Source organism: Lissotriton helveticus, chromosome 7, assembly GCF_964261635.1.
Source record: "Lissotriton helveticus chromosome 7, aLisHel1.1, whole genome shotgun sequence".
Lineage (NCBI taxonomy): Eukaryota > Metazoa > Chordata > Amphibia > Caudata > Salamandridae > Lissotriton > Lissotriton helveticus.
In genome coordinates this window covers 1,352,742,573-1,352,763,362 of record NC_136068.1, presented here as the reverse complement: position 1 = coordinate 1,352,763,362, position 20,790 = coordinate 1,352,742,573, and the positions used below count along the sequence as shown (strand labels likewise).

Genomic DNA, 20,790 nt, shown 5'->3' with positions numbered 1-20,790 from the left:
CATTGTCATGCAATTCTTAACCAATCTACTTAAAGAATCTAAAAAGTTTTCTAAGAAACCTTTAACTCAATTTCAAACCAGGAGGTCAGCAACAATCAGAGTAGTCATTTAACATCTGTGATAGCCTACATACGTCCAACGAGGTGTATCATTGGTCGTCTTATACACGGGTGTTGCCGCCATATTTTTATAAACTCATGTGACTGCTTTGATTTTATAAGAAGCAAGTGTGCTCCATTAAATACTGCACTACGTTAAACATCCAAGAATTACAGCCCTGCGCATAACACGCTTCTCCTGTTCTGCAAGATTTTTGGGGTGGATGAAGGCACAGTCTTTATTGATGATTAACCTGGCTCTTGACTACTGCAACATCGTCCGACTATGATTCATAGCTTCCAATGGAAGCCTGAAAGAAAAGGGGTGTCGAGAGTTTGTCCTCTGCCCCCTCTTTTGGCAGCTTCTGACGAGGGGTCAGTCTTGCATCCAATAACCCACTATAAACACTGTCCGGCAGGACAGCGCGGAACCCCAAACACTCAAACCGGTTGAACGACATTCACTTTTGGGAGGGTTGCTCTGTTCGCGTCACTCGTCTTATTGTGCAATAGGGCAATGAGGCGCGCGTCTGCCAATCATACGCACGCCCTAATGTTATAAAACCTGTGCCTTCCATGGCCTGGCTGCAGGCGCGTTCACTTCTGACCGGACTCGCGCGCAGCAGGTGCTCCGCGGTTGTGGGATTCAGATAGAGCGATTTATCCACCCATCGCTGCGGCACACTGGAGAGGGCAGGTGAGGCCTGCGGCTAACGCGACAGCTGCTTCATTTATTTTCAATTATAGCGCTCTTGGTATATTTATCTAAGCGCTTAACGAGGAGGGCAATAGTTCTCACCCAATGAAGTTGATACTCATTTGAACGATCTCTGAAGGATGAGAGGCAGAGTGAACCTTAGCCTTGATCAAAGTCTCAAAGTCTCAAACTCAGGGATTAGGATGGTGCTGTGAAGCGCACGAGGCATCACTTTAAGAGAACAGCTGCAGAGATAAGTTCATGATAGACAAAAGAAAGCTAGTCAGTGAGCACGAAAATCTGGATGCTACTTTAACAAGTGAAAACCTCAGAATCCCTAACGCCCAAAACAATGTCAATCTTCTCAATGCCTCGTGTTTGCATACATAGAGGATGTGTGGCATAATTCCAGATGCTGCCAAGGTCTGATGTGTAACACCAACTTGGACAATACTTAACAGGGGGCTTTGGGTGAGCCCACCTCTTGCCATTGGTTGTTCTTCTCATCAGTCTTAAATTGATTGCGTCTATGCAAAGGTCTCTCTCTCTCTCTCTCTCTCTCTCTCTCTCTCTCTCTCTCTCTCTCATCTGTGCTCACTGCCTTTCACCTCCAGCTCCTGCATTGTTTCCCCCAGACAGCGTCTATTTTTGTTTTGTTTTGTGTTTACACCCGAACCCCAAGCCAGCATCTCCATTGTTCCACCCCCACACTCTCCAAACCCACCGCTCGTCGGTGTTGGTAAAACTGCCATTAGACCAGTGCTACCCCCACACGCCCCCCCCCCCCAACATCCTCATTTCCTTTTTACATTGTGTTTTGAATTTTTGGAGGGCCCACCAGCTGCATTTCGCTGATGAGCCACTCCATTGTAAAGAACATTTAACTTTATTGTATTTGTTATATTTTAAATGTACAACTCCAACATACCTGGACGCTTTGTGGAACCGTAAATAAATTGTAAAACAACAAAATGCCCACCGCCTCATAACACACGTGTGTGTTTTGGCCACCGTATCATCATGACACACACACACATCCACGAGGAAGCATGCACATATATGCCTCATAGCTCTTTTTTGGGTAGAGGGGTTTGTGATGCTGTCTTGTAATTGGTCTAATTCATTTTTTTGTATTTGAAGATGCTTAAAAGCATCAGCAAAGAGCACTGGCAAAGCCAAAAGTCATTGAATGGTGGTTTTGCCAATGCTGTTTTGCTCAAGGTGCTCAGTGTCACAGGGTGAACATATGAAGGTGCTGCTCGGGAGGAACCAATGGCAGGAGTATTCCAGTCGCTCCCTTTGGGAGTAGAGTAACTGGATAAATATCGCCGATAGATGATGGTTTTTAGGAGGGCTGAAGGCAGGTGTTGAAGAGCACAGGTGGCATGGGCGACACTCGTGGGAAGGATGCCAGACTGACAAGCGGGGCTTAATTTGATTCTCTATCATAGACTGGAGAAAGACAGGACCAAAGTGAGGGCGGATCCGGCAATCCTACAAGTCTAGGAGGCAAATGGCCAGGATGCTGTGGTCTACAGTGTTATGGCCACACTGAAATCTTGTAGGACCTCCAGGCATGTGTTGTGATGGAGATTTGTGGCAATAGTTGGTTTGACGGGTAAACATATCTTTCTGTAGATAATATGAACTTGGGCCATTCCATGGAGGTGGTCTTGTATTTTGTGAGTGTAAATATATTCTGTTCAAAAGCTTTGGCCCTTTGGGGTGTTTGTCCAAGGGATCTCAAAGACTTTCTGAATCAGCTGAAGTCATCCTTGCTGCTGGTGGCTTTTGGATGGGGCGGTCAGGTCTGAAAATGTTGAGGGACTGGACTACGTCTTCTTCAGAATTGTTGTTTTGAGATTATTTTGCAGTGTTTTTTGCACGAGTTGTGAGTTTATTCTTAAAGGTGACCTAATACTGCATTTGTTTGATTCAGAAGTAGTGGGAGAGGTTAAAATGATTAACATGGAGGTGCCACAGAGCTGTGCAATGCATAGTATTGTTGATAAAATGCTCTTAGTAGATCATTTTCGAGCGATTGTTTCAGATTTCTCACCCGTTGCCCATAAATCAAGCCAAAAGGCCAAATATATACTTGAAGGCGCTTTGCCAATGTGTGCCAACCAGACACATAAATGAAATTGGAGCCTTTAAGCAACTTAATCTATCCAAGGGTATTTCAGGGATATCAAACAGGTTCAAGCTTAATCTGAAGCCTCTAGTTTTTTCAAAGTATTTTTTTTTACTTTAGTTCTTTTCTAAAATCAGTACCAATTATCTAACTTAAAAAATGCTTATAAAGTAGGATCTGTACTCACAGACGTAGTTGGGAGATTGTACATCTATAGAATCGTTTAAATATCGTCATGATGACCTTCAATGTATTTTTGTTAAATTACTTTAGGTGCCCCTGACTCTCAGGTAATGATATTATTTATTGCAAAGGTGGTCCTGGGCGGACGAAGGAGCTAGAGCCACACACTTCTCCAAGCTCAACCTTCCTCAGCAAACTAGAGTCTAACTCACTGCATTGTAGGCGCAATGGAGCGTTTCAAGGCTCAACCAAGAAACAAATGGAAAAGAGAAATGATCACTCCCTCTTCCATGCAGTGCAGCTCTGCGCTACCTCGCTCTCTCTCTTACTTTTTCTTTCTTTCTTTCAATACAGCAAAAAGAGCTTCTGCCGCTGAAGAGGATACCACCTCCCCACCTTCAGGCAGCAAAAAAGGCTCATCCAATGGCGTTGACTAACCTTGAGGGTGTCCCCCTGCAAAGTGCATGGAGGTGTCCACCCACACTCAGGACCCAATCAGGAGCTCACAGGCCCGCCTGTGAACAGTGCCAGAGGGGGCCCACTAGGAGCCCGGGCCTCTTCTCGCACCGTGGGGGCTACAGGGTTATTGTTACACCACTGGGTTCAACCACTAAACAATGACAATCAATAATGGGAGCTCTGAAAAGAAGGACATTTCAGACGACAAAAATAATGTCAGGAGTCAAAAAACATGTTCCGTAAGTAAGACCGTCAGTTTCTGAACTTGGCATATGCTCATTTGCACTGCCCTTATTCTTTCTTGCGCACCCACAAAAGTAATGGTGCTTCTAGACCTCAAAGTTCATAGTGCCGGACCACCACTGTCCTGTAAACTATTTATCGGCAATCCAGCAAGTCATCTATAGGACTGTAAGCCACAGCCATGCCCCTTGACAGTCCTTAGAGGCACTGGAAATTTCTACAGACCACTTGTGTTATCCCAGAAAGTTTCCCACCCACGGCCAGCAGTCTCTACTAGCCCACAACTGCCTCTACCGGCTCCAAGCACCCCCTCCTAGGCCTTAGGGAGGTTACCCAGATATCTATCAAGCTTCTTCTGTAGTTACCTCAGGCCGGCTCCCGCCCACCCCAGCAGGATCTCTTTGCTCTTCTAGCCCCCGTGGGCTCTTTCAGCACCAGCTGTCCCACATTAAAGGCAGAAGGACCTCAGGCTAGCTGGTTGAGCACCCCCTGATAGGCCACACTGTTGTATTACTGGGTATATGTGGGCCTCATGCTGCTTTCTGTCCATCTGAGGGCAGGATAATTCTGTGACTCGGTGTAGACGTTGTGCCTATTTGGAATGTGTGCGGGGGGGATTTAAAATAGTTGCTCTTGTGCTGGGTGGAATGGGGCCCGTGTTTCATTGTTCCTGTGCAATACTGGATGCACAGTTGCGTTATTGTTATTATTAAATATTTATAAAGCGCCTGGCTACCTTAAGGCATCCCCGTGCTGTCAGTGACAAGAAGAGCAGGAAGGCAGGCTGGTTGTGGCAGATATTGTGCCTGTTGGTAGAGGGTCTGTGCTTTTCTTCCATCGTGGAATCCATTGGATTTGACTCTGCACCCCATTGCTCATGCGCTTGTATGCCATGGAATCGTGACGTTTTAAACTCTAAACTCTCACAATCAGACTCTTCATTTTGCAAATACGATGGTGCTATGTATGCTTGCTGTGTCATGCAGGTACGTTAGACACCTGTTGTGTGAGGTTTCCTTTATGTGTGCCCATGACACAATTGCCTCTGAAATGGTGACTTTGTCTTGTGACATTTGTATGCGTGTTTGTCCTCTCTGCTGTTTATTGTTGGAGAGAATGATGTTGTAATTTCATCTCAATCAATCCATCAGTAGATTTGTAGTGGGTGATGGTGCGTCTTGAGCTTTCCATTTGAATATCTTATGACGCATGCAGAGGATGAAGAAGCAGGAGGCGGAGACGGGTTGAACTGAGTCATGGTTAGCTTGTTGTCCAGAATGATGCCTAGGGTCCTAGCGTGGTCAATGGGGGTAGGAGTAGTAAGTTCTGAGGGCCACCAGAATGCGTCCCAAGGGGAGCGTTTGTTTCCCGAAGATCAGTACATCTGCTTGTCCGTGTTGAGCTTCTGGCTGTTGTCCTTCATCCAGCTGGCTACTAATGTCATGCCGGTGTGAAAGTTGGTCTTGGTGTTTTTTCCGGAGAGGAACATGATGAGCTGTATGTTGTCGTCTTTGGATATGAGTACTTGGATTTTCTCCTGTCTTAATACATTGATGTCTCTATAATGTAGGATGCACCACTTTTCAGTTGGTTGTGGCTAGTTAAAAGTCAGAGGCTTTTGGGTGCACATATTAACAATAGTGGGATATGTCGTGTGTTATGCTGTAATCTTAAATTAGACAAAAGGAACATCTTTTGCCTAGCCGCTTCTGTAGTCATGTGGAGTAGAACTTCTGTTTCAGATCTCAGGGCGCCCATGTCAGGACTGAGATGTTCAGCCACTTTCGTAATTTTAGTTCAAGTCTCTTTACACTGTGGTATTCACAGTTTTATTTCCATTATTTATTAGGCTGGGACAGTAACTCTTGCTTTTCTATTCTTGGATTGATAACAAAATTGGGTCTATCTGTCAAACTGAAGGAACATTTTCAAGACAATAGCATATGTGAATGTAAGTTTCATGCAGAATTACCTAGGCGGGGGTTGCTAAGGGACAACCAAAATGTGTGTTACCCATTCAAGTTCTGCAAGGAGTGTTATGCACAAAATATCTAGACAGATCAATAGCAAATTTGACACAAACACAGTGGCCACTTCCTCCACCATGTTTTTATTATTCATTGTACATCCATTCAGCACTTTTTCCGATTGACAAGACAGCAACAAAAAACTCACTTTAAGAACTGAGGGGCATATTTAGAAAAACGGACACATCGGCATCGATGTGTCAGATTTCTTGGCGCCAGCCACAAACGCCCTAACAATGCCATTGATGCGCTGTAGTTACAATACAGTGCTCCAACACGCAAGAATTCACAGACACGTCGTAAATTCGGACCCATCTTTTAGCGCTAAAGTGAGATATTGCTGGAGTTGGTCGTAAGACTGACGAAACTCCAGCAATGTGTCAGAACACAGGGCGAGTGCCATGTTAAAAGGCCTGTGTCAATCTTTATGCTTGGTTTGAGAAGGCGTAGGGATTTTGAGGAAATCAAGTCGTAGAGTTACGCAGGGAAAAGTTGTACATTTCACTACGTCAGTTCTACATGGCTTTTAATGTCGGAATGCCTACCCTGCATACCTTATGCCTGCCGCAGGTATAATGTGACGCAGGTATTTACAAGGTGACGGATTGGGCTCAATACGTCAGTTTGTAAATATGGAGCAGTGTGGAGCAGTGTTTAGCACTGATTGCGCCGCCGCTGTGTCAAACAAAATAACACTGCAGCAGTGCTAGATCCTTGAAAATATGCCACTGAGAGTCAAATCCCAATTCACATGCCAGCAACCCAACCCCCAGAGTACCAGTCAATATGCTGTGAAAAGAAACCTGCTGCTGCCATGAGCCGGGAGATGTGGGGACACTCTACCCAGGGCCCGATTAAGTCCTTTAGAAGCCCTAAGCTCGTAAAAGATTTTGGTTCCTCCATATATATCTAATTCAAAATATAAACAGTATTAAACACAAAATAACATTGTATCTTTCGAAATGAAACAAAACTTACAGTAAGATGGAAAAGAATGTTTATTTTTGTATACTTTCATTTTATTTATATTTGAAAAGTTTTCTCCTACTTTTTCTATTTGCAACATTTGCAGTTTTGCACCATATGGTCCATGGTAAATTCGGCAATGAAAAGTTTGGGTGGTGCCCCCTTTCCCTTGATGCCCTAAGCACGTCATTATTTTGCTTAATGGTTAATCAAACCCTGACCCTACCTCTGGGGAAACATGGGGCATTCCTCCAAAGTGGTAAAATATGACCTTTTGATTAAAAAATATGGTTTCATTTGACCACAGGACTCACAAATTCAGCTTAGGCCTCATAACCTAACATGCAATTGTTTGACTCCCTGCCACACGCACGGCAAAATGGCGTGAGCATAGTTGTCTTTCTCCACCACCTTGTGCTTCCGCAAGCTCTGCCACGGACAATGCTGTCACTTGGGTGCTCATGGGAGCTGAGAGCTAGGTGTCTGGGCCTAGGGCATGGCCATGCCTTATGCCCCGCATGTGCTATGGACATAGTCCGTGGCCCAGGGTGTAGTTAATGTTGGCAAAATTCACCTTTGCTTGTGCAGGAAAGTCTTACTGAACCATAACACCCCAAGCTACTGCTCCTAACCTCACACATGATATCACAGATGACATCCCCAATGACATGACTGATTCCATCCACTTTTCACTGTTTGCCATTTTTACTGATACTCTAAATAAATCTTTGTGAGGACATCGGGTGGCTATCAAAGGTATTGCCGGTTCCAGCACCCATGTAATCTCCAAACTGAAGCTGTTCACTGTCATTAAAATGGTATCCTTTTGATTTTGTGTGATTTCTGTGAGGCCATTTAAGTGTTTTGTTTTTTGGTCTGATAACATAGATAATAACTTTTACTATAAAGGCTCTGGATATTTAGTCAAGAAAACCCAGGAAAAGCATAAGTGGCAAAACAACTTGTGACAGTGGAGAGGCTGGAGGTATACACAAACACTAAGGCACTAGAAGCAACAACGCATCAATGGGAAAATAGGCAGCTGATGAAAACAGAATATGAAATTAATTGCTGGAGAAATATGAGCACATCATCCCCATCCTGATGGAACGCCATAAGCTCCCCTTGCTGGCGAGCACCATTTTCAAAACCAACTGCATCATTTACAAAGCCATTTATCTTGCAGACAGGCTCACCACCTCGAGTGCTTCTTGGCACACCTGCAGTCATGACAAAATTAGACTAAGAAGTGTAAAAATAAAAAACACAAGCAGAAGGCCTTTATATGGATGCTCCTAGGATCTGGAACAACATTCGGGTATCTATTGATACCTCCCCACCACTGTTCCAATTTAGGAACGAGTGGAATTCGCCTCTTTAAAGAAGATTACATCATAATGCATTATTCATCCCAACCCAGCTTCTTCTCGTATTACTCATTGCTTCTCGTTGACCTTGTGCAGCGCACCTCTGCCTTCCGGCAAGGTTCACACGATAGAAACACAATATGCAAATACATGCATGCAATTGACTGCTGGGAGTTGCCTTTTTTCTCCTATTAATATTCAAGATGCATGTTTGATGTAAATGGTGTCCCACACTGAAGTGGCTTAGATTTGTTTTCCCTGGATTTGCTGAAGTTAATGGATGCCGATTGGATAAGGTAAGGATGAACCAGAGAAGATTGAGCCCTCTATGATACCAAGGACTAGAGAAAGGACATTTTTCTGAAATTAGTTCAAGCCGCAGTAAGGCCCCCTTTACTTTTTTTTAACTGGTGTGTTTTACGAGAGAAGGAAGGTAGGTTTTTTGTCCTTTTTAACCGCCCCCTCGAAGGAAGGGACATTATCCAGTGGGACAACAAGTACCAAACTACAAAGTCAGATCTGTCTGAACATTTGGGGGGTCATTATGATGACGGGCACGCTTTGTCCGCCCGTCACCATAGTGGGAAACGGGACCGCCCGCCATAAGGGCAGGGGTCCCGTGGGGGGCATTAGGATGTGCCCGCCACAGTGGCGGGCACATCCTGTAGTTGTAGCATTGTGGCGGGGGGTGCACTCTGCACCGCCCGCCACGATGCTAAAAATGCTTTCTTGCATTTGCATATGCAAAGCGGCAGGCACCGCGCGGTGCCTGCCGTATTGCATATGCAAATGTGGGGGGGTACCATAGGTACCCCCCATGTGCCCCCTGACAGTGGTGTGAACCTGGGGGCCCTGCAGGGGGCCCCCGCAGCAATCCCCGCCTGCCTTTCCGTGGCGGCATTGCCGCCGCGGAAAAGCAGCTCCAGACAGGCACCCTAATATGGATGGCGGTGTCTGATAGACACCGCCACCATATGGTTCCATTACCGCCCCGGCCGCAATGCGACCGGGGCGGAAAAGCGGCGGACGGTGTTTTCGTCCGCCGCGGTCCCCCCGCCATCCTAATATGGCGAGGGGGAATTAGAATGCGGATGTCGGGCGGATTGCCCCCGCCAGGGTGGCGGTGGCTACCGCCACCCTGGCGGGGGCAATCCGCCCGACATCCTAATGGGCCCCTTTGTTCCTGACATATGAAAACGTTTGATCTCTGCCCCCACGGTGCTTAGAAGCCACTGCAAAACACAGAAAACAACGAGAGTAGGAGAGCGGTGCATGTAAATATCATAGTTGATGCACCTATCGTTTATCCGGCAGGACTTAGGGGTTTTATCATTCAAAGGCTGATTAAGAAGTACATTTGAATATGTTAATAGCTACCGATTCAGGGCTTCCACAGCATATATACCAATATTATTAAGATTATGATTCATTCTGCAGGGCATAGTAGACATTCCAAGAACATTTTTCAATTGCTTGTAATTATGTGGGGTAATACTGCCCAGTAAAAAATTGTTAATATGCGATGGAATTTAACTGGGTACCTTTTACCATATTGTTCTGAAATGTGCATGTCTTAATGGAGGGTAACAGTAATATCACTTTTTTCCTGGTTCGAGGTGTGCAATTCAGATCATTGTATTTTTTCAATGCACAAATTCTGCGAAAATTGTGCAGGGAAAAGCCAGCTGGTGCATTAATTGCGACAGGATTGGTTATCATATGCTTGGTGAATATTCCGGTTTGCACACAAATTAGGATTCAACTGAGACTCGGAATGAGGTCATCAAATGGAATATAAGTTTATAGAGTTAGTAAGATGATTGATAGCAGAGTCGGCCTTGCCTGCATGTTTCCCATCTATTTATTTTTATTTATTTAAGAAGCTTATAGAGCATGCAGCTACCCAAAAGGGTCTCCCGCCGCTAGAGGTTAAGCAAGAGACGCAGCCTCATAATCAGGCGACAAAAGGCACAGTCAGGGCAGTGGAAGAGCATGGTTTTTAGGTTCTTACAGAAAGTAAGAAATGAGATACAGTTGCTGAGAGCTGCCGGAAGAGAGTTCCAAAGTTTTAGTCCTAAAAAGGAGAAGGAGCGCCCTTTAATACGGGCTCTACAAAACCTAGGCGTGGTAAACAGTGCGAGTTCAGATGATCTGAACAGTCAGGAAGAGACATATGGAGACACCAGATCTTGGATATAAGAAGTGGTGAGACCGGGTCTAGTTGGAAACATATAACATAAGGCCTTGAATTTAATCCGTTTGTGAACCTTCAGCCAGTGTAATTTGTGGAGCAAGGGAGAGGCGGAAGCATATCTCTGCAACCGGGAAAGGAGGAGGGCGGCCGCGTTCTGGATGATCTGCAAGCGATGAATCAAGGCTTTATCAGCGCCCAGATACAGTATATTCACATAGTCCAATCTGGACGTTACCAAGGCCTGTAGCACTGTTCTCTGGGTACTTAGAGGAATCAGTCAAAGTATTTTCTTGAGTCAATTCAGAATAGAAAAGAAAGAGGCTGTGAGCTTGGAAACCTGAGGCTTCAGGGAGAGATTCTGATCAATGATGAAGCAGAGATTCTTAACCTTATCAAATGGCACGGGTAAAGGTCCCAGTATGACAGTCAGGTGGTTAACTCCCCAAGTTCGGAGTTATTTCCCAGGATCAGGACTTCAGTTTTAATGCCATTGAGTTTAAAGGTATTTCTGTTCACCCAGATGGCAACATTGGACAGGCCTTGCCTGACAGGGGGAGGATCTTTATTTTGAGCATCTGATAGTGAGAAAATAATCTGAGTCATCCGCGTACGAAAATACGGTGAGACAAGACTCTTCAATCACTTCTATCAAGGGGCAGAGTTAAATGATAAAATGCAGAGGGTCATAGAGGTGTTGCTTGCTGATGAGACCTGAAATGTTCGATCTTTCAAAAAAGAAGATAGCCACTTTAAGGCAATGCCAGCAATGCCTAAAGCCTCCAATCTATCCAGAAGAATGGAGTGTGAGACCCTGTCGAAAGCCACACTTAAATCCAAGAGGATAAGAGTGGCTGTCCCACCAGGATCCAGTTCTTGCCTCAGGAGTTCTGTGACTCCAAGTAGGGCGGATTCGGTACTGTGGCCTGCCCAAAAAATCAAACTGGGATGGGTGCAGAGGTCAAGTTATGAGCAGTAACAAAGGAAGAGAGGTGAGTGTTAACATCTTTTCCCAAAATGTTGGCGAAAACAGAGAGAAGCAAAATAGGCCTAAAGTTTGACAGCATTGAGGGTCAAGGTCATTCTTCTTGAGCGGGGGTAGTACCAAGGCATGCTTCCAATTCTGAGGTACCACACCCATGATCAAGGAAGAATTAAGGAGATCCAGAACTACTGTGATGGAAGCCTCATCTAACAATCTAAGTTTGGAAGGTGGGAGGGGATCCAGCAGGGAGCCAGAGTTGATGGTAGCCAGTAAAGTTTGCAGTAATGCAAGATCCAAAAAGGGCCAGGCATCGATTTCCAAGGGCTTGTTTCACTTAACTGAGGGCTGACTGAACACGGGATGTAGGACCACAGGGCCGAGTGGTTACTTTTGTCTTATAAAAAAGCATAGCGCCTAATAGCCATTGAAATATCATGAATTCATCCAAACGAGGATGTAGGCCAGAGCTGAACCTGTGTACTGTTTTCATGAAGTCTAGCCCTTTCTTGGGGTAGACCTAAACATTTCACAGAAGTTATTCAATCAGATTTTGAAAGAAAGTGAGCTTAAACGGATGAATAATAGTTTGAAGGCACAACTGAACTCTTTTTAAGGAGATAACTCACAATAACGTTTCTAAGATCTTCCCGTCCTGATTTACTTATTTGCAAATTAAAAATGTGCTGTGTGTAACCAAGGTCTCGAAATAGAAACAAAACATCAATGTCTAACAAAGGCCCCAAGATCACTAAATACCGAAGGTGTGTGCAAAATAAAATGTGCATATTGTTCAATGTCCAAAAGGTATACATTCTGGAAACCTCAAATGGATTGGCAGAAACGGAAAGGGGTCATGTCATGACCAAATAGGTGAGGAATCACAAGAAACATAATTTTCTATTAAGTGTTCTTTGTATCCCGACGGGATTAGGATTTGTGATCGATAAGATGCCCAGCGCAGCCTGTGCGACTTCTTGTGCTTAGTTTACGGGTGTTAATATCACCAGTCTTGCTGGTGATCATTTGTTCACTCATGGGTGGAAAATGGTTGTGTCGGCTCCATCGGGTTTCAAAACTGCGAACCTTTAGTTCCCCGCAGATCGCTGCAGCCATTGTTTAGCCCAGTGAACTATCTGCTTCTGTGAAGGTAGGAACCACTGTTCTTATGGGGAAGTCATGCTCGCCGAACGGTCTCCTGAGTGGACTCTTGTTGAATGGACAGGAGCAGTATGACCTCCCCCTAAGCCCCAGAGATGTTTCAAGGCAACAGCAAAGTGCCCAGGGGCCCCACATTCCAGGGGCCGCCTGGGAAAGTGAATGTTCTCTCTGCCTCACATATATATGCATATTTGAGTATTTCAATCTTCATCGCATAATTCAGTATCAATCAATAGAATCTTTATTCGGCATTAAGAAACACCATAAAAGTACAGTTTAAAATAACATTAATATATACATATAAACCGATTCAATTATAATACATTGACCCCAAACCCTCCCCCGCGTTTTGCTATTGTCTTTGGGGTCACTCCCTTCAGCGGATCCCTCTTGTCTCTTTTAGTTTGACTGCTAATCTCAAAAAGCTTGTGATGGAGAGTGGGGTCAAGGGGTCTTGTGCCATTTGTAAATGTAGAAGAGCCACCTTGGCATGTTTGAATTTATTTTTCTTCAACAAACTAACTAAAAAACGGAGCCTGGGCAATAAATAAAAGGGGCATAATAATACAAAATGAAGGGTATCCTGCGGAGATCGTTGATCGCAGCTGCAGGGACCCTTTGGCTCAGCTACACTAGTAAAACCTGCCGGTCGGCGAATAAATAATGTAAAAGATTGAGCCTAAAACTTGTGATTAAAAATCTATCCTGAGCGTTGTGAATGAGGGTGAGGTACGGTTCCATTTCATCGCTGGTCCTCACTAAGCTGTAATCTTTGATCGACTGTTTACCCCATTCCTTCTCTTCTCTAGAGAGGATTTTGTGCCTAAAAAACTTCGTCTTCACGCTAGCCTTATCCCGACCTGTAATTCCGGTCGGGTTTGAGAAGAGATCTTTACAGCCAATCTTTTCGAAAGCCGCCTTTAGATACTTCAGCCATGGGATGTTCATTCCCCTGTCCCTCACAAGACAGTCCATGATTATCTGTCTAGTCAGTATTGCCTCTGGATTGTCCCAGATCTTTAGCCATGCTATCAGGGGTCTGACCTGGACCCTGTCCTCTATGAACAAAACCTCACCCAGTTCTTCATGAGCAATATGGGAGGGGACGCCCTGTGGGACTTTGAGGAGCCTTCTCATAAACTTGTTCTCCTCTACCTGCAGTTTGCTGCAATCAGCAAACCCCCAGAGTACCGCCCCATACGCCACTTTCGAGTAACAGATTGAATTATATATTTTCATAATTTCAGTCGAGGACCAGCACCCAAGTCTACAGCTAAAACTCATAATTGCCCCTGTACTGGACACTAACTTATTACAATGCTCCTCAGTTAATAATTTGAAATTTAAATGCCCATCAAATAAAATGCCCAGGTACGAGAAGGACTGCACCTTCTCTAGTTTATGGTCACCTATTCTATAGTTGAAACTTTTCTTTGATTTGGTCCCTGTTTCCATTACATATGACTTGGTCAAGTTGGCAGACAGCCCTAAATTATTCATAAACTCCACAAAACCATCTATCAGCCGCTGTAGTCCCAGTGGAGTGTGTGCCAACAGTACCGCGTCATCTGCATAAAGCAGAACAGGGATTACTCTTCTGCCTACTCTAGGAGAGTCCACATTTAGGCTTACTAGGGCTTGTTCTAGACCATTTATATATAGGGAAAACAGGAGTGAGCCAAGATACACCCCTGTCGCATGCCACTAGTGCAAATAAAGGACTCAGTGCATCCGCCCTCTAAGTTGTATCTGACTTTGGCCGAGGTGTTCCAATGTAGGGCTTTCATAATCTTAATCAGTTCTTGATCTGCCCCAAGAGAAGTCAGTAAAGACCACAGCTTCTCCCCGTTAACGCAGTCGAATGCTGTGGTAAGATCCATAAAGGCTAGTTAGACTGCTTCATTGCTAGCGATAGTATATTTTGGCACAAATAAATATTAATTTAGACATTGGTCTGTTGTGGATCTTTTAGCCCTGAATCCGTACTGGACATCAGTAATAATATGGTGTTCCTCAGCCCAATTCATCAGGCGATTTAAAATAACTCGCCCCAGAACCTTAGCCGTAACATCTATAAGGGAAATTGGGCGATAGCACTGGGGGTTGTCTCTGTTCCCCTTTTTAAAGATGGGCACTATTATGGCCGATGACCACGAACGAGGGTGCCCCGTAGCTATAGCAGCATTAATTACTCTTGTTACAATTGACCCCCATAGATCCACCTGACTTAGGAAGAGGTCCGGGGGGATCCCGTCTGGTCCTGGTGCTTTATTTCTAGTAAGACCCAGGATGCCAGCGGTGAGCTCTTCCAGGGTAAATTCTAGTGTTACATTCCCCACCCCCGTCTCCTCCCCGTTATGCGGTGGCTCACTGTTCCTCTGATTATATAGCCCTCTGAAATGCTCCACCCACTGTTCTGGTAGAACATTAGCTCCTAGCTGCAGGATGTTCCCATCTTGGAAGCACGGATTATTAATAATCTTCCAGAAGGTAGTCATGTCTTTTCTTTCAGCCGCCCCTCTCAGGTCCTCCCAGGTTTGTGTCTGGAGAGCACACTTCCTGCGCTTTACTGCCTGCTTATAGTTTAGCCTGCATTGCATGACCCTGTATTTATCTCTTGGAATAAGTCTTAGGGCGACTCTTAGATTTCTCTGTGCAAGGGAACATGCTTTTTCAAACCATCTGGGGTCGTTTTTAAGCTTCCCTTGCCATGTCGTCTTTAAAAGTCCATCGATTAGACGGCCTATTTCCTCAAATGACTCAACTAAGTGCGGCCCTTCCACTGCTAAGTCTAGGCATTCCTCTAAAACTGTTTCCCTTCTATTACTAGAGACCTATAAAAAATTTCCGCATTAATACGTGACCATTTCAAACGCCTGCCCTGATCGGTGACTTTTTCTAAATTAGACACAGTCCCCCTTTCTGTGACCCTCCTTCTCACTGGGTCTGCTAGAGACAATACTATGGGATTGTGGTCACTAAAACCACTCAGTTCTATTGAAAATCCCAATAACCTCCTTTTAAGCAATTGGGACACTAAAATAAAATCAATGAAAGAGCTACAGCCCCTTCCTTTAAAAGTGGGGGTAGCCAGTTTATTAGGTTCCACCACCAGTAAATCCATTGTGTGTTCGAGCATGTGATTTTTCATCACTCTAGTCAGCTCCTTTCTCTCCATTGTATGCTCGAAGTGTGGCCCCTCCTCTATGTTACATGAAGTCCAAGAGTCTTTGATTGGTAACAGTTTGGGGCACAGGTGACAATTGAAGTCCCCCACTATTAGAGACATAGGTGCCGTTTGCCCCTGCTTCTGCTCTCTCAGCCGGCTTAATCTTTCATCAAGCTCTCTCACTCTATTACCTCCCGAGTTATAGAAATTCTCCAGAATTCTATTAAGGCCCCTACTTTTAAAACTGAGGCATATCATATTTTCTAAGTTCCATTTTAAATCAGTCCACCCCCTTCCAAGCACAAATCCACAAATATTAGGAGACCTCCCCTCGCTCTTCCGGCCGTGGATTTACTTGCGGGGATCCCAAACGATTTGTACCCAGCCAGGTGAAAATTAAAATGGTCTACCTCCCAGGTTTCCTGCATACAAATGATTTTAAATTGGTTAATGTATTCCAACCATTCCTGGTTCTGAAACTTGGCTGACAGGTCTGCTACGTTCCAGGATACTAGTTCTATTGCACTCACTGGTGTACTTGCATAAGAGCAAATGCCTGTAGTTGGCCTGCCAATACCCTGGGGTACCTCAGTTCTATGGGTCTTTATTTTTTCTGGAGTAAACTGATATATATTCAGAATGCCTCCCCTTTCCTGCTCCTCAACCTGTGAACTTAAATTTGGAGAAGCCACAGCTGGCACATTTTCTTGGCCTACCCTCTCTCCCTGTAGTCAATCAACTTCGCTAAGGTGTCTTCCCCAGTGGAGTGGTGCATATCTGTTGTACAGTGGGAGTGCCGGACCTACCCCCTCCCTCATTGATGCTACCTGCTGGTCGTGTATGTTTCCTCCCCCCGATACTACAGGCAGAGGCTCACTCCTCACCCCCATCCCCCTGCTCCTATCCTTCTAAACTGTCAAATCCTGCCATTGTGGCCGTCAGAGTGCTCCAAATTGGGTATATAGTCTGCTGGCATGTAAACATAACTTAGATTTTGTACCTTATTGAAGATCGTGGGTGTGTCCGGGCTTCCCAACAGACATAATCCACCACCTTAGGGTCATTAAAATTGATGACAATACAGTCTCCTTCTATTTTTTTGGCCTGCCTCCTACCCAGCTCACTCTCCTTACAAAGAGAATCTTACACTTTGCATCTCGGGCAGAGGGCTGTTGTTTTTTAACCAATGTATTGCCTTATTTTTTAATTGATCGTACCGTTCGACTTTACCCTCTTCTAATTCAGGAACACCTGTCAAAACAGCCACATAAGGTGTGCAGTCTGGGGTAGGTCTAGCTGGGGGCACAAGTTCCTTACTACCTTCTTGTCCCTGTCCCTGTCATTACTACCGCTTGCCCCATGTGTCTCTGTGGGAACCACCTGTCCACCGCTCATTATCCCTCCCCTTGCATTATCTGGGCCCGTTGGGTGCGCAACCGGCGCCACGGTCGGGAGGGCTATGAGACTAGGGCATGCAACAGACTCCCTTCCTCCCTCCCTCATTGGTTCCTTTGCATGGCCCCAGCCTGCTACTTTATTTTCGATGCCTCCCAAAGTTGACTTTATCATTTCTTCCGTTTTCTCCAGTCTGTTTTCAATTATTGCAAGTCTATTCAATAGTGGCGCCAAAGAAGATGATATAAGGGCCCCTATTTCCTGCCAATATATTTCCTCCGGCAATGGTAAGCCAGTTGCAATTTCCACCGTACTTGTGGCGTTGCTACGGGTACAGTTTCTTGCGAGACTTCGATAGTTGGTGAGTCTGTGTGCTGCTGCTCTCTCTGTGGATTAGGGATCTTGGGCTTCTTTCCTTTTTGCTGTACACCTCCTCGTGTATCTCCTCTTTTTCTTTTGGTGGCGACCCCCTTCGTATGATCCGTAGGTTGAGACGGCTCATTGTGAATTTCAGCCACGCACATGGTCGTGCTCTTCGGAGGCCGAGGCAATATACTGCCTGGCAATGGGGAAGAGTTCGAAGGATCTCCCTCTTCGATAAGAGATATCGGGCTTTGCTGTAAGTTTGCATTTCCAGACTCGGGGCCCATTACAGATACAAGCTGATAATGTCTTTCCGGCAAGCGCACATTCGTGATGTCCCCCAAGGATGATCGCTTTGCAAACACGGGCGCAAGGGACAAACGTCGCTCCGTGATAGCAATCTCATGTGCGAGCACGGATGTGGCCCTGGTAATAAACTGCTTAAGGGTTCCGGCAACATACTCAATTCCCGCCCCTTTCCTCCCTCTGCCCTCACGTGCTGCCATAATAAATGTGTACGGTTCTGACGAGTAAAACAGAAGTAATTTAAGTTAAGTCACGTACTGGTCTTTATGCTCACTTACTAATAGGCAGCTCAAGCGTTGCTACTCCAGGCCTTCGAGGCAGGGCCGGACTGGGGACCGAAATCGGCCCTGGCAAAGTGCTCAGCCGGCCCCCCCTCTCCCCTGGGGGTGCGACCGCACTCTTTGCGAGGGCCGGTTTTCGGCCGATTTTGTTACAGGGCCGTTTTTGCAGCTATGCTGCAAAAAACGGCCCTGTAACAAAAACGGCCCCCTGGGGCCCAAAACCGGCCCCCACCCATGCGGCCGACCGGGGGATTGCCCAGTGCCCGCAACGGCCAGTCCGGGCCTGCTTCGAGGGGAGCCCAACCCGGCCTCCACCAGTCTACAACGGGCTAAAACGGGCCCTCCCTTGGCCCGGGCTTCCCCCTGCGCGTGCCCGCGCGCCTCCCGCGGAGCCTCGAGTTAGTTTGTAGGCGTAGAGGCACAGGGGTGCTGGGTTCCGGGGCTCCTGGTCCTGTTAGTCCCTGCCAGAAAAAGATTGCTGCCAAAAACAAAGTCCCTTATGCGAGCGCCCCCCCGCGAAGCGGGGGCCGCGAGGAGTTTTATCAGCGTGGGCCTAGAGGCACAGGTGTGCTGGGTTCCGGAGCTCCTGGTCCTGGTAGTCCCTGCCAGAAACAGATTGCGGCCAAAAACAAAGTCCCTCCTGCGAGCGGCTGTGCAGTTGTAATTTTATCAATTTTCTCCTCCCTTTTTTTTTTTTTACTGTTTTACACCTTGCAGACTATCTGGACATTCACCACTCTCCACCTCCCCTTTTGTAAGGTTTCAAATTGACATTGTCCGGCTACAGTCTCTACTTAAAGTCCACTTAGCTGTTTAGTAACCCCAATTTGAAAAGACTAGCAGGCTTTCACGAGGCACAAAAATATGGAGCCGCGCACCTCCCACGTTTTGCAGCCTCTTACAGGACGCGTTGTTAACTGCTGGTTTGCTCCTTAGTCCTTAGTCCTCAGCCGTCCGCTTTCAGCATTTGCCTGAAATTGCTTCCCCACAGCGTCTCGCCGCCTTTCGCCACAGCCTTATGCCTCCGTTAGGGCGCTGAATCCGTCTACATTCATCTGCCAAATCAGCCGAATTCATATTAAATGAATACATCAAGTAAAGCGTCCCCCCAGTGGAAGCTCCGCGCAGTGTCATGCAGGGACTCCTTCGCCGGGACGCGACTAGCTCCTGCATCTCCTCAAAGAACAGAATTTAAAGTTGTTCCAAACAGGGGCCCTCTAAATATTTCTTGCCACGGGCCCACAAAATTCTTAAGATGACACAGGCACTCACTTGTGCCCCCCTCCCCCAAATGAACAAATAAATAATTTACAGCTGAATATGTATTTCTTTGCAGGGCTGTAGTGCTTCTAAATAGGCAGTACCAGGAATTTCTTCAGGACCGCAATCCAAGTAACTAGAATTCAGGAATTTCACACAGGGCTGCATTGCTTTGAATGGGACAGTATTAGTAACAGTGTTCTGAAGCACATTTGGCATCTGAATTGAGCTGGGACGTAACATAGAACCCTGCCGCCCTGCAGGCCAGGGGGGTTCCCAACCCTCCAGGGTTTCCTAAACCTTTCAGATGGGCCCCATTCCGCCCAAAGCCAATGCATATTTGTGATATATGGAAGACTTAGGAGCCCCTCCTTACGCCCCTAGAATTGAGGAGCGCTGAAACTACACTTTTCTACAAGGCTGCACTCTTTGAATGGCCATTTTACTCTGGAATTCACGTTACTATCACATTTGTTTACAGCCATTTGTTCTTTGAGTGGAAGAGTAAGAGGTTTTCGCTGCTCATTTGCTGATTCTGGGTGTGCGAATAAAACCTTGCAGATACTGGATGTGCTGTGCCGGTTGAGTAAGTGAAAGCTTGCATTGCATGAATATGATTTTACTACTGCTGCCTGTGCTGCTGAGGGGAGGTGTGCGTGCCTGAGCGTTATTGTATCCTGCATTCACCAACTTCCAGTTCCAAAAAGGATATAATTAGACATTAGATTGTTGGTTGATTGGGGTAAGAGCCCTAGTGATGCCGCAGCCACAGTCTTAGTCAGGTTAAGAAGCAGGCAGACCCTAAATTAACCTGTGCTCCCCCTCTGGTAGCTTGGCACAGAGCAGTCAGGCGTAGCTTAGTAAAAAGTATTTATGCAACACTTCAAACAATAAAACTGTGAAAACATAACACAAAAAGATTCCATACCAGGTTAGAACAAAAGAGCTTAATTTAATAAATAAAACAAGACTGAAACAAAAAATTCCAATATGTAGAACTTGAGATATTGAAGTTTGTAAGCAAAAGTAGGGCCTAGAAGCAAAAAGTGCAATTTGGGATATTGGTCTCGCCAGACTGAGACAAAGTCAAAGTTCACGCGGACCGTGATGGACCGTGGGTCAGCTACAGGGACTCAGTTAGGCCGGCTTAACCAAAGTACCGTAATCCTGGTTGCAAAGCACTTGCATACATCCAAATCGAAGCTGCGTTGCGCAGACGAGGCGATGTGTCAGTTCTGAGAAGCGACAAGGCTGTGGTGTGAGGTCCAGATGCGTCGTCACCAAGATCCTGTTGAAGGGGCTTGCGATGCGAAGGCCGGTGTTCAGGATGCGAGGTGCAGCAGAGGCGATGCATCGTTTCCGATGATCGACGAAGCTGCGATGCAGCGATACTGTGTTGTCGTTGCGTGATGCGAGTAATTTGTGCTGGGTGAGCATCACACAGCGGCAGTTCCGAAGGCAATGCGTCAGTCCCAGATGCAGAAGGCTGTGGTGATATGAGTCTTTTG

The 20,790-nt window shown here is 45.9% G+C and overlaps 1 protein-coding gene across 1 annotated transcript in view; it reads left to right on the top strand.

Moving 5' to 3' along the window:
• The first annotated feature begins 700 nt into the window (after positions 1-700).
• The window catches only part of RNF222 (ring finger protein 222), a 33,276-nt gene continuing 13,186 nt past the window's right edge, over positions 701-20,790 (top strand). Inside the window, exon 1 of the mRNA XM_078650850.1 lies at positions 701-795. The gene's annotated coding sequence lies outside the window, so the exon portion shown is untranslated. The remainder of the gene's footprint in view (positions 796-20,790) is intronic.